Here is a 10,949-nt window from a genome sequence, read left to right on the forward strand (position 1 = left end):
GATGCTTTTGAACTGTGGTGTTGGAGAAGACTCGTGAGAGTCCCTTGGACTGCAAGGAGATCCAACCAGTCCATTCTGAAGGAGATCAGCCCTGGGATTTCCTTGGAAGGAATGATGCTAAAGCTGAAACTCCAGTACTTTGGCCACCTCAAGCAAAGAGTTGACTCACTGGAAAAGACCCTGATGCTGGGAGGGATTGGGGGCAGGAGGAGAAGGGGACGACAGAGGATGAGATGGCTGGATGCATCACTGACTCGATGGACGTGAGTCTGAGTGAACTCTGGGAGTTGGTGATGGACAGGGAGGCCTGGCGTGCTGCAATTCATGGGGTCACAAAGAGTCGGATATGACTGAGCAACTGAACTGAACTGAACTGAAACTGCCATTTACATCACAACTTTTCAAGGATTAGTTCGGTTCAGTCACTCAGTCGTGTCCAACTCTTTGTGACCCCATGGACTGCAGCATGCCAGGCCTCCCTGTCAATCACTAATTCCCGGAGTTTACCCAAACTCATGTCCATTGAGTCAGTGATGCCATCCAACCATCTCATCCTCTGTTGTCCCCTTCTCCTCCTGCCTTCAATCTTTCCCAGCGTCAGGATCCTTTCAAATGAGTCAGCTCTTTGCATCAGGTGGCCAAAGTATTGGGGCTTCAGCTTCAGCATCAGTCCTTCCAATGAATATTCAGGACTGATTTCCTTTAGGATGGACTGGTTGGATCATCTTGAAGTCCAAGGGATTCTCAAGAGTCTTCTCCAACACCACAGTTCAAAAGGCATCAATTCTTTGGCACTCAGCTGACTACTGGAAGAACTATAGCCTTAACTAGATGGACCTTTGTTGAAAAACTAATGTCTCTGCTTTTTAAGATACATACCATCAAAATGACTATAGAAATTTTTCTAGGTTTTCTTTTCAACTTAGGAAAATTTCTCTCTATTCCTAGCTTGCTCTGTGCTTTTTTAAAATTAATAAATAGCTATTGGATTCTGTCAAATATTTTTCTGCCTCAACTGATATGCTCATTTTCCTTTTTAACCTGTTGATAATAATATAATAGGTTATATTGAATGATTTGTTTTCAAATCTTTAATCAGTCTTGCACACCTGAAAAAATCCCACTTGGTCATCATGTATAGTGTATAATTTACTTTATACATTATTAGATTTGACTTGCTAACATTTTGAAGACTTTTGCATCTGAGTTAGAGATATAGATCTGAGGTTTTCTTTTCTAGTGGTGTCTTTATTTGGTTTTAGTATTAGGTCATAAAACAAGTTAGAATAGGTTTTCTCTACTTCTATTTTCTGGAAGAGATTATAGAGAATTGATATCACTTATTCCTTAAATGTATGGTAAAATTCACCCTGAAAAAAGTCTGCGCCTCTTGCTTTCTTTTTGCAATACAGTTAGTTGATCCTTGAACAGCATGAATTTGAACTGTTCAGGCCCTCTTATACAGGGAATCTTTTCAATAAATACATTCTACAACACCACCTGATCATAGTAGGTTGAATCCAAGGATGTGAAATCATGGATATGGAGGACTGACGGTAAAGTTATAAGTGAATTTTTTATTGCATGGGAGTCACACCCTTAACCCCCATGTTGTTCAGGTGTTAACTATTTAGTAATATTTATTTCAATTTCTTTAATAGATGTAAGAGCCTAGTAAAGTAGGTTGTTGTGTGTGGGTTCTGAATTGTTTGGTTTGCATTTGAAAAGCTCAGTTTCTGGCAAGTGGCTCACTATCTCTAGGAATCAGCTTACCTTGATAGGTGCAGTCCCTCCAGAGTCAGCAAGGCCCGAGATGTCAAGACATCAGAATATAGAAAATAGAAGGTGTGGTGGATACATGGCTCTAGAGACTTTTGCACCAGGTAAGCAAATCTCAACTGTAGCTCCATTGATTTACTTGTCTCTCCAGATTTCAGGGTGGTAATTTTCCCTGCAACCTTAGTTTGCTGATGGGTCTAAGGAAAGTTATTGATTTTCAATTTGCTCAGCTTTTTCTTGTTGTAAGGAAGGAAGTGATGACTTCTAACCTCATTACATGTCAGGATTGAAACCAGATGTTTCCAACCAATTTTTAATTGTTCTGCTGATTTAGTTTCATGCCAAGCCTAACATTTGCAGTAGCTCCCAGATTCAATGGAATTACACTGAGAAATTTCTTTTTATAGAAAATTATGCTCAGTCTAGGAGTGAGATGACAGGCAATTCATTCATACAGTACCATGTGCTTTTATCTTGCTTTAAATGTAAGATAAAAAGATATAAAAATACTATCTCAGTTTTTTTTTAGGAAACTGCCAAGAAATTGACTAGTTATTCAAACATGATTTAAAGCAGCTAAGAAGCAAATGACATGAAACTATGATAAATTCTTCTGTTATCTGCTGAAAAAAGGAGTGGATTAGAAATCCTGACTCAGGTTTGAGTATTGATAGTTAATTGCCAGCTCGGTATCCTTAGAGAGAGTTCACTCCTAAATTTTTCAGTTTGTGAATCTGGATAATATTACTTACCTTTCTGACCTACCTTTCTAACTTCAAGTATAGTTAGGAGCATAACAGGCATGTGAAAGCTTTAAATTTGCATTACAAAGCACTACAGAAATGTAGGGAAGTAATATCCTTGTTAATAACTCTCATGCACATTCTCCTAAGTGTAGATTTTAAAGAGGGCAGAGAGATGCTAATTCTGCTTTAAAGAAACCACAGCCTCAGCACATATACATGTTAAGAATGAGCAAACTGAGTATCCAAATAGAGGACCCATGGAAGGGAGACTTGGGTTCTGTGTTCTTATATCTCTTACCTTCACTCTGTGACAGAGTCTAAAAGACTCTGAGATGAAAAGACTCTGAGATGAGAACAAGTGAGCATAAGAAAATGAAGGGTAACATGTAAGACTCATCAAAACAAACAACCAAGTACATGATTTTTTCAAAAAAGTTAACTAGTTAGGAAATTTAAATCACTTCTGAGACAGAGAATACACCTGTGAGTGGCTGATGAAGTCAAGTGGGGATCCCAGCACATATTAACATGTCTGTTGGAAAGACTAACAGAGGACTTATGTTCCTGGCTTGACAATATGTCTTTTTCTTTAGCAGTAAATTCAACCCCAAATGACAAACTACAGACAGAAAATGATCATAGACTGTGCCATAGGTAATAACACTGAGCAGAGAATTTTATTGCCCTATAAACTTTTGTCCCATATGTATCATAAAGCATAGAGGTGAGGGCAAAAATTGCTTTTATATTGTCTGTTTTCCACAATTGTGTTCCAGTTTTTTAATATTGATAGTGAGGTTTTATATCACTCACTGTTTGTTTGTATCTCAGTTTCATAGCAAATGCAACACATCTGTCAAAAGTCTAAATGAATATACTTCCTCAGGATATTTAATGTTAGAAAAGAGTGAGGAAGAAAGTCAGCATTTATTGAGCACCTACTGTATATTTAGCTCTGCAGACATTGATGTGTGTTAAAGGATGAAAGTGACAAGCCAAGCTAATTTGTATTTGGGTTCTTGTTTATACAAGCTGGGTGACTTTAGGCCTTTTGTTTACTCCCACGGAACCTCAGTCTTTTCTTTTTTCCATTCTCTGTAAATTTGGAATAATAATACAATCTGCCTTAAAAGATTTTGGAAATTTGATATATGGAAAGTACTTACTGATATCCTAGCAGAAAGATGTCAAGCATTTTTCATTTGCATATATTAACTCAGACCAGACTTCCCTGGTAGCTCAGTAGTAAAGAACTAGCTGGCCAATGCAGCTAGTTCTACCCTGGGTCAGGAAGATCCACTGGAGAAGGAAATGGCAACCCACTCTAGTATTGTTGCCTGGGAAATCTCACGGACAGAGGAGCCTGGTGGGCTGCAGTCCATGGGGTCACAAAAGAGTTGTTCATGATTTAATGACTAAACAACATTATCACAGACTGTCCTAAAAAGCTCTATAAATCAGGTATCTTTCTCCCCCATTTTGCAGAAAAGAAAGTAACACTGAAGAAAGTTAAGAAATATGCCCAAGTGAGGAATATGGTAGGATTTGAGGCAGAGTTTTTCTGACTTTAATATCTTCCTTATCTTTCTAGTCTGTTATAGAATTTTAGAATAATACATTTTTAATAAGTAATATGAACATATTATAGATGTTATATGTCATAAGTATTACATATTCCAGCCCTTTATATCTTGTCTTTAACCTAAAATATTATCTTTGCTTATGTCTTTCTTAGAACTCAAAGTTTTGAATTTTGAAATAAAGTGATAATATTCTCTCAGTCACGTTTCCTCAAAAGAAGAATTCAGGCCATTCTCACACTGTGAGGAAGGGTAAAAATTTAGAAACTCCCAATTTGGTTTCTATGTTCAGATGCTGTATGGATTATTATGTTATATGAACTGAAATGTAAATATTTGAAACAGAACTGCAAAATAAATAACCAAATAATAAGAAACTTACATATTGCAAATACTATTTGAAAAAATTTTTGCAAAATTGATAATTATTTCTATAAAATTTCATTTCTAAATTCACATTTTATAATTAAACTTATGATTGTTTTATCTGATTTTCTATATGACAAAAATATTTGATTTATGATTGTGCTGTCTATATTTCCTGTGTGGCAAAATTGTAACTAGTTTTGAATATCAATTTTCAAATACAGGAAAAATATGGGTTAGGCAAATTAAATTCATTATAGAAATAAATGCATTCAATATTTTATAAAATGGAAAAAATATAGAGGATATATAGAAATATTGAAGATATATCCATTATGCCTTGCTTTCTTAACTGGTAAAAGTATTGTGATTTCTTTAAAGATATAATTTTTGAAAATGGAAACAAACTGTGTTTTTTTAATTTTTAAAATTTGACTCAGATAATGTAGACTATAATCATATCAATTTTATTTAATTCCCATGATGTGTTTGAGAGGGGAAAAATGTAAATGAATTGTGCATGGAATGCTGCCATATTTTGATTATGATAATTAAAATTTCAATGTAGCTTTATTAAGCAATTTTATCCATGCTAATGTTTAACAGAGTAAGGCAAATTTACTTTTTATTTTTTTGACTAATCAATGCTACTTTTATAGAATTTTTTAAAGACTCTTGCTTATATTTTAAAGAAGTCAGTTAGTCCCTGAAGAGACTAATAAGACATGAGTTGCTGGAAGGTTAAATATGTGACTAATTATTTAAAACAGGCCATTCTCAAACACATGCACTGAATAATGGAAAACCATATTTTGAGAGTAGAGAGGCAAGACAAGTTAAATGTATACCTGTTGCGGATTCATTTTGATATGTGGCAAAACTAATACAATTATGTAAAGTTTAAAAATAAAATAAAATTTAAAAAAAGTGTAAAAAACATTTTAAAGATAGTGATAAAAAAGTCAGAACTATACATATTGTAAATTTACCTACTCTGGGTTAATAAAATAAAAATAAGATAAATAATTAATACATTCTGTTAGGTAGTTAGAATAGGAAAAATAAGTCCAAAATGGTGGTGGCTAAAAGATGAAGAACTATACAAAAAAGATCTTCATGACCCAGATAACCACGATGGTGTGATCATTCACCTAGAGCCAGACATCCTGGAATGAGAAGTCAACTGGGCCTTAGGAAGCATCACTATGAATAAAGCTAGAGGAGGTGATAGAATTCCAGTTGAGCTATTTCACATCCTAAAAGATGATGCTGTGAAAGTGCTGCACTCAATATGCCAGCAAATTTGGAAAACTCAGCAGTGGCCGCAGGACTGGAAAAGGTGAGTTTTCACTCCAACCCCAAAGAAAGGCAATGCCAAAGAATGCTCAAACTACCATACAATTGCACTCATCTCACATGCCAGTAAAGTAATATTCAAAATTCTCCAAGCCAGACTTCAACAGTATGTGAACCATGAACTTCCAGCTGTTCAAGCTGGATTTAGAAAAGGCAGAGGAACCAGAGATCAAATTGCCAAGATCTGTTGGATTATTGGAAAAGCAAGAGGATTACAGAAAAACATCTACTTCTGCTTTATTGACTATGCTAAAGCCTTTGGCTGTGTGGATCACAGCAGACTGTGGAAAATTCTTCAAGAGATGGGAACACCAGGCCACCTTGCCTGACTCCTGAGAAATCTGTATGCAGGTCAGGAAGCAACAGTTAGAACTGGACATGGAACAACAGATTGGTTCCAAATCAGGAAAGTGTATGCCAAGGCTGTATATTGTCACCCTGTTTATTTAACTTATATGCAGAGTACATCATGAGAAATGCTGGGCTGGATGAAGCACAAGCTGGAATCAAGATTTCCAGGAGAAATATCAATAACCTCAGATATGCAGATGACACCACCCTTATGGCACAAAGCAAAGAAGAACGGAAGAGCCTCTTAATGAAAGTGAAAGAGGAGAGTGAAAAAGTTGGCTTAACTCTCAACATTTGGAAAACTAAGATCATGGCATCTGGTCCCATCACTTCATGGCAAATAGATGGAGAAACAGTGGAAACAGTGACAGACTTTATATTTGAGGGCTCCAAAATTACTACAGATGGTGATTGTAGCCATGAAATTAAAAAACACTTACTCCGTGGAAGAAAAGCTATAACCAACCTAGACAGCTTGTTAAAAAGCAGAAACATTACTTTGCCAAAAAAGGTCCATCTAGTCAAAGCTATGGTTTTTCCTGTAGTCATGTATGGATGTGAGAGTTGGACTATAAAGAAAGCTGAGCACTGAAAAATTGATGCTTTTGAACTGCGGTGTTGCAGAGGACTCTTGAGAGTCCATTGGGCAGCAAAGAGATCCAACCAGTCCATCCTAAAGAAATCAGTCCTGAATATTCATTGGAAGGACTGATGCTGTAGCTGAAACTCCAATACTTTGTCCACCTGATGTGAAGAACTGACTCATTTGAAAAGACCTTGATGTTGGGAAAGATTGAAGCAGGAGGAGAAGGGGATTACAAAGGATGAGATGGTTGGATGGCGTCACTGACTCAATGGACATGAGTTTGAATAAACTCTAGAAGTTGGTGATGGACGGGGGGCCTGGTGTGCTGCAGTTCATGGGGTTTCAAAGACTCAGACACAACTGAGCAACAGAACTAAACTGAACTGAGGTCAATACAAAGTGACAATGGGACATCATTTACTTCTAAGGTCACCCAATGGGTCTCTAAAGCATTGAGGACTACTTATTATCTCCATTGTGCCTAGAGGTCTCAGTCTTCAGGAAAAGCAGAAAGAGCCAACCAATTCTCAAAATCAGTGATAAAAAAGATAACCCAGGAGACCTCCCTGGGTTGGAAGGAGGCTTTACCAATAGCTCTCCTCGGCACCCATATTGCCCCAAGGGTCTTAGTCCTTATGAGATGCTATATGGGAGAACTTTGTTTATCTCAATGACCTCTTCCTAGTATCCAGTGGCTCAGACCCTCCAATCTTATACCATGGCCATTGGGCAATTCCAACAAGATATATACTTGTGGGGTGTCAACCAGGACCCAAAAGATTCTAAAGGGCCACCACTCTAAGCTCCAAGGACTCAAGTCCTAATTAAAGCCTGGAAAGTTGGGTCCCCAAAGGCTCAACTCCAGCCCACATGGAAGGGTCCCTACTCTGTAATACTTTCTACCCCCACAGCAGTGAATGTACCAGGACACGATTCCTGTATTCACTACTCACGAGTCAAGCCAAGGAAGAAAACAGAAGAGGAGGACATTCAATACACCTGTGGGCCCCTGGGAGATCTTAGATACATATTCAGGACTACAAATGAATGTCATTCTAAGGAACACCCCCAAAATTAAGTTTCTGGGGAAAAGATTTCTCAGGACAGCTCTAAAGAGCCAACACAGCTTGGCAAGAGTTGTACTCCAAAATAGACAAGAGATAGATCTCCTGATCCCTGAACAAGGAGGGACTTGACCCATCTTGAATGAAATGTGTTGTTTCTGGGTAAATATTTCCAGCTAAATTAAAGAAAGTCTCACAGTCCTCGAGAAAAACATTCTATGTCTCAAAGAATGAGCTGGAGAGTTCTTGGGTGGCTACAATCTCTCTTTGGGGGATCCTTCTCCTGGTGAGGGGGAATTTGAAGTTGGCGAATGCCCCTATTAATCCTTGTTATCATCATATTGATGCTGCTTTTGATTGCTCCATGTATTATCAACTGTCTAACCCATTTTGTCATTGCCCAGGTCAATAAGCTACAACATGAAGAGCCAGTTCAGCAAGGATATATAAAACTACAGCTGACCATGGAAAATATCACTCACTCTTAGGTGGACTCACCGCTATAAGGACTCTGAGACTTGAGACTAGCAAGTGGGGGAGACCCAATGACCCTTACTGTCCCAGTTCAGCAAGAATTAGCCAGAGAGACCTCAACACACCTATTCCCAAAGAATTGGGCCTCCCATCTCTTGAGGGGGGAAGGTTAGGTAGTTAGAATAGGAAAAAGGAGTCCAAAGTGGCAGCAGCTAAAGGACAAGAAGGAAAAAGCCTGCAAACATAGAACAAAGGAAAATCGAAGGACTGGAGTGAAGACCTCAGGTAAAACAAACAGCCCAGTTTACATAGGGCAGGCTCAGGGGGAGGAGAAAAAAACATATAAAAAGAGGAGCCAAAATTGAGCCGGGGGCTTCTCTTCTCTTCGGTCTTTTGGGTTGACCCACCCTCACACCTTGAGGATGTATTTTCCTTTCCTTTCTAATAAAACTGAGCTGTAACATGGAACTGTAGCACTGGTCCATCCGTCACTTCAGTTTTTTGCTGTGGCGAGACAGAACCGAGGAAATTACACACTCCCCCAACAATTCCTTTATATTTGTTTTTAGGAAACAGCTTCTAGTAAAGTCCAAGATTTCAGAAATAATTAACTCAAACTACAATGTTGTTTGAAAAAAGAAATTAGAGGATAACTTATAAGAATCTAGCCTTGATCCTGAGATTACTTATTATTAATAAAATAATCTCCTGAAATAAGCAACATACCTAAAGATATTTTTTTGGACACTATCACTGAATTTTGTTCTCTATCCTACTTTATTTGAGCAATGTGAAGAGAAAAACTTACATGACATTCATTACTAGAGTCATAATTTTATTGCACCACAATCTAACGTAACTGATTGATTAGCAAAGTACATTTAGTATATAAGATAAAAGGTTTTCACCATGTAAACACTTGGGACATTTAGTACATATTCATAGAATATGAAGGTACTCTTTTGAAAGGTATATTTATGTTTTTAAAAATAATTATATCTTTATCTTACTTTGCTGTTGTTTAGTCACTAAGTCATATTTAACTCTTTTGTGACCCCATGGACTAGCCCTCCAGGCATCTCTATCCATGGGATTTCCCAAGCAAGAATACTGGAGTGAGTTGCCATTTCCTTCTCCAGGAATCTTCGCAAACCAGAGATCAAACCCACATCTCCTCAATTGGCAGAGGGATTCTTTACCACTGAGCCACCAGGGAAGCCCTTTCTTACTTTATTTTTCTACAAACCATGAAAATTCTCAAAAAAGTAGTCTGCCCAGACACAGTATTCTAAAATTGAAAATTAAAGATAAAAAATTAATCATTTACCCTGCATTTTTATGTAAGGCACTGGAATTCACCATAGTGGATGATTAAAGACTTATCATTAGGTAATGAGTGCTAAGTAGCTTTAACTGTGTCCAACTCTTTGAGACCCTTTGAACTTGCCCGCCATGTTTTTCTGTCCGTGGGATCCTCCAGGAAAAAATACTGTAGTGGGTTCCTGTGCCCTCCTCATCCTTAGGTAATAATACCAGCTACAAACAAGTATCATATGGTATTGCTTATAGGTGGAATCTAGAAAAATAGTACAGATGAACTTACTGACAAAGCAGAAATAGAGTCAGAGGTGAACAAAACAAATGCGGGATGAATTGGGAGATTGGGATTTACATATGTACACAACTGTTGCTGCTGCTGCTAAGTTCCTTCATTCGTGTCCAACTCTGTGCGACCCCATAGATGGCAGCCCACAAAGCTTCCCCATCCCTGGGATTCTCCAGGCAAGAACACTGGAGTGGGTTGCTATTGCCTTCTCCATATATACACTACTATGCGTAAAATAGATAACTAATGAGAACCTTCTGTACAGCACAGAGACCTCTACTCAGTGCTCTCTGGTGACTGCAATGAGACATTGACATTGAACTCACTCAGTCGTGTCCAACTCTTTGCGACCCATGGACTGTAGCCTACCAGGCGGCTCCTCCATCCATGGAATTTTCCAGGCAAGAGTACTGGAGTGGGTTGCCATTTCCTTCTCCAGAAGATCTTCCTGACCCAGGGATTGAACCTGGGTCTCCCGCATTGTAGGCAGACGCTCTACCGTCTGAGCCACCAGGGAAGACTGCAATGAAAAGGAAATCTAAAAAAGAATGGATATATGTATATGTATAACTGATTCACTTTGCTGCACAGCAGACACTAACCCAACACCGTAAAGCAACTATACTGTAATAAAATTAATAAAAATAAGAATGCCAGCTAATAAAGAAAAAGTGAAAGAATTAGAAAATAACAATTTTGCAACCCACAGTGAAATAATTGATTCATACAAGTGTCATTAATAGATGGTAAATCATGAAATGGAAGGCTTATGAGAAGCAAATGCTTGCACATTACCTCTTAGATTACTTTCTAAATGCAACAGTGAAGCTTTTGGAAAGAAAATATCTGTCTGTAACTTACATAGCCAAAAGATCAAACCTAAAACTGGTACCACCTAAAATCATATGCTTTCTGCTATGATCTAATATTAAAAAAATACTGCATTATCAATAAAATATTCTTGCCAAAATTTATTAAAAAACTATTCAAGCCTTTAGTCCTAACTCAAAACATTCTTCAGTAATTTTATTCCACATTAGC

The 10,949-nt window shown here is 37.6% G+C and overlaps 1 non-coding gene across 1 annotated transcript; it reads right to left on the reverse strand.

Moving 5' to 3' along the window:
- Window positions 1-10,352: 10,352 nt before the first annotated feature.
- Window positions 10,353-10,425, reverse strand: TRNAC-ACA (transfer RNA cysteine (anticodon ACA)). The gene has a single exon. It is a non-coding gene; the product is annotated as a tRNA-Cys (tRNA).
- Between the last annotated feature and the right edge of the window lie 524 nt (window positions 10,426-10,949).

Source organism: Bubalus kerabau, chromosome 3 (genome assembly GCF_029407905.1).
Source record: "Bubalus kerabau isolate K-KA32 ecotype Philippines breed swamp buffalo chromosome 3, PCC_UOA_SB_1v2, whole genome shotgun sequence".
Classification (NCBI taxonomy): Eukaryota; Metazoa; Chordata; class Mammalia; order Artiodactyla; family Bovidae; genus Bubalus; species Bubalus kerabau.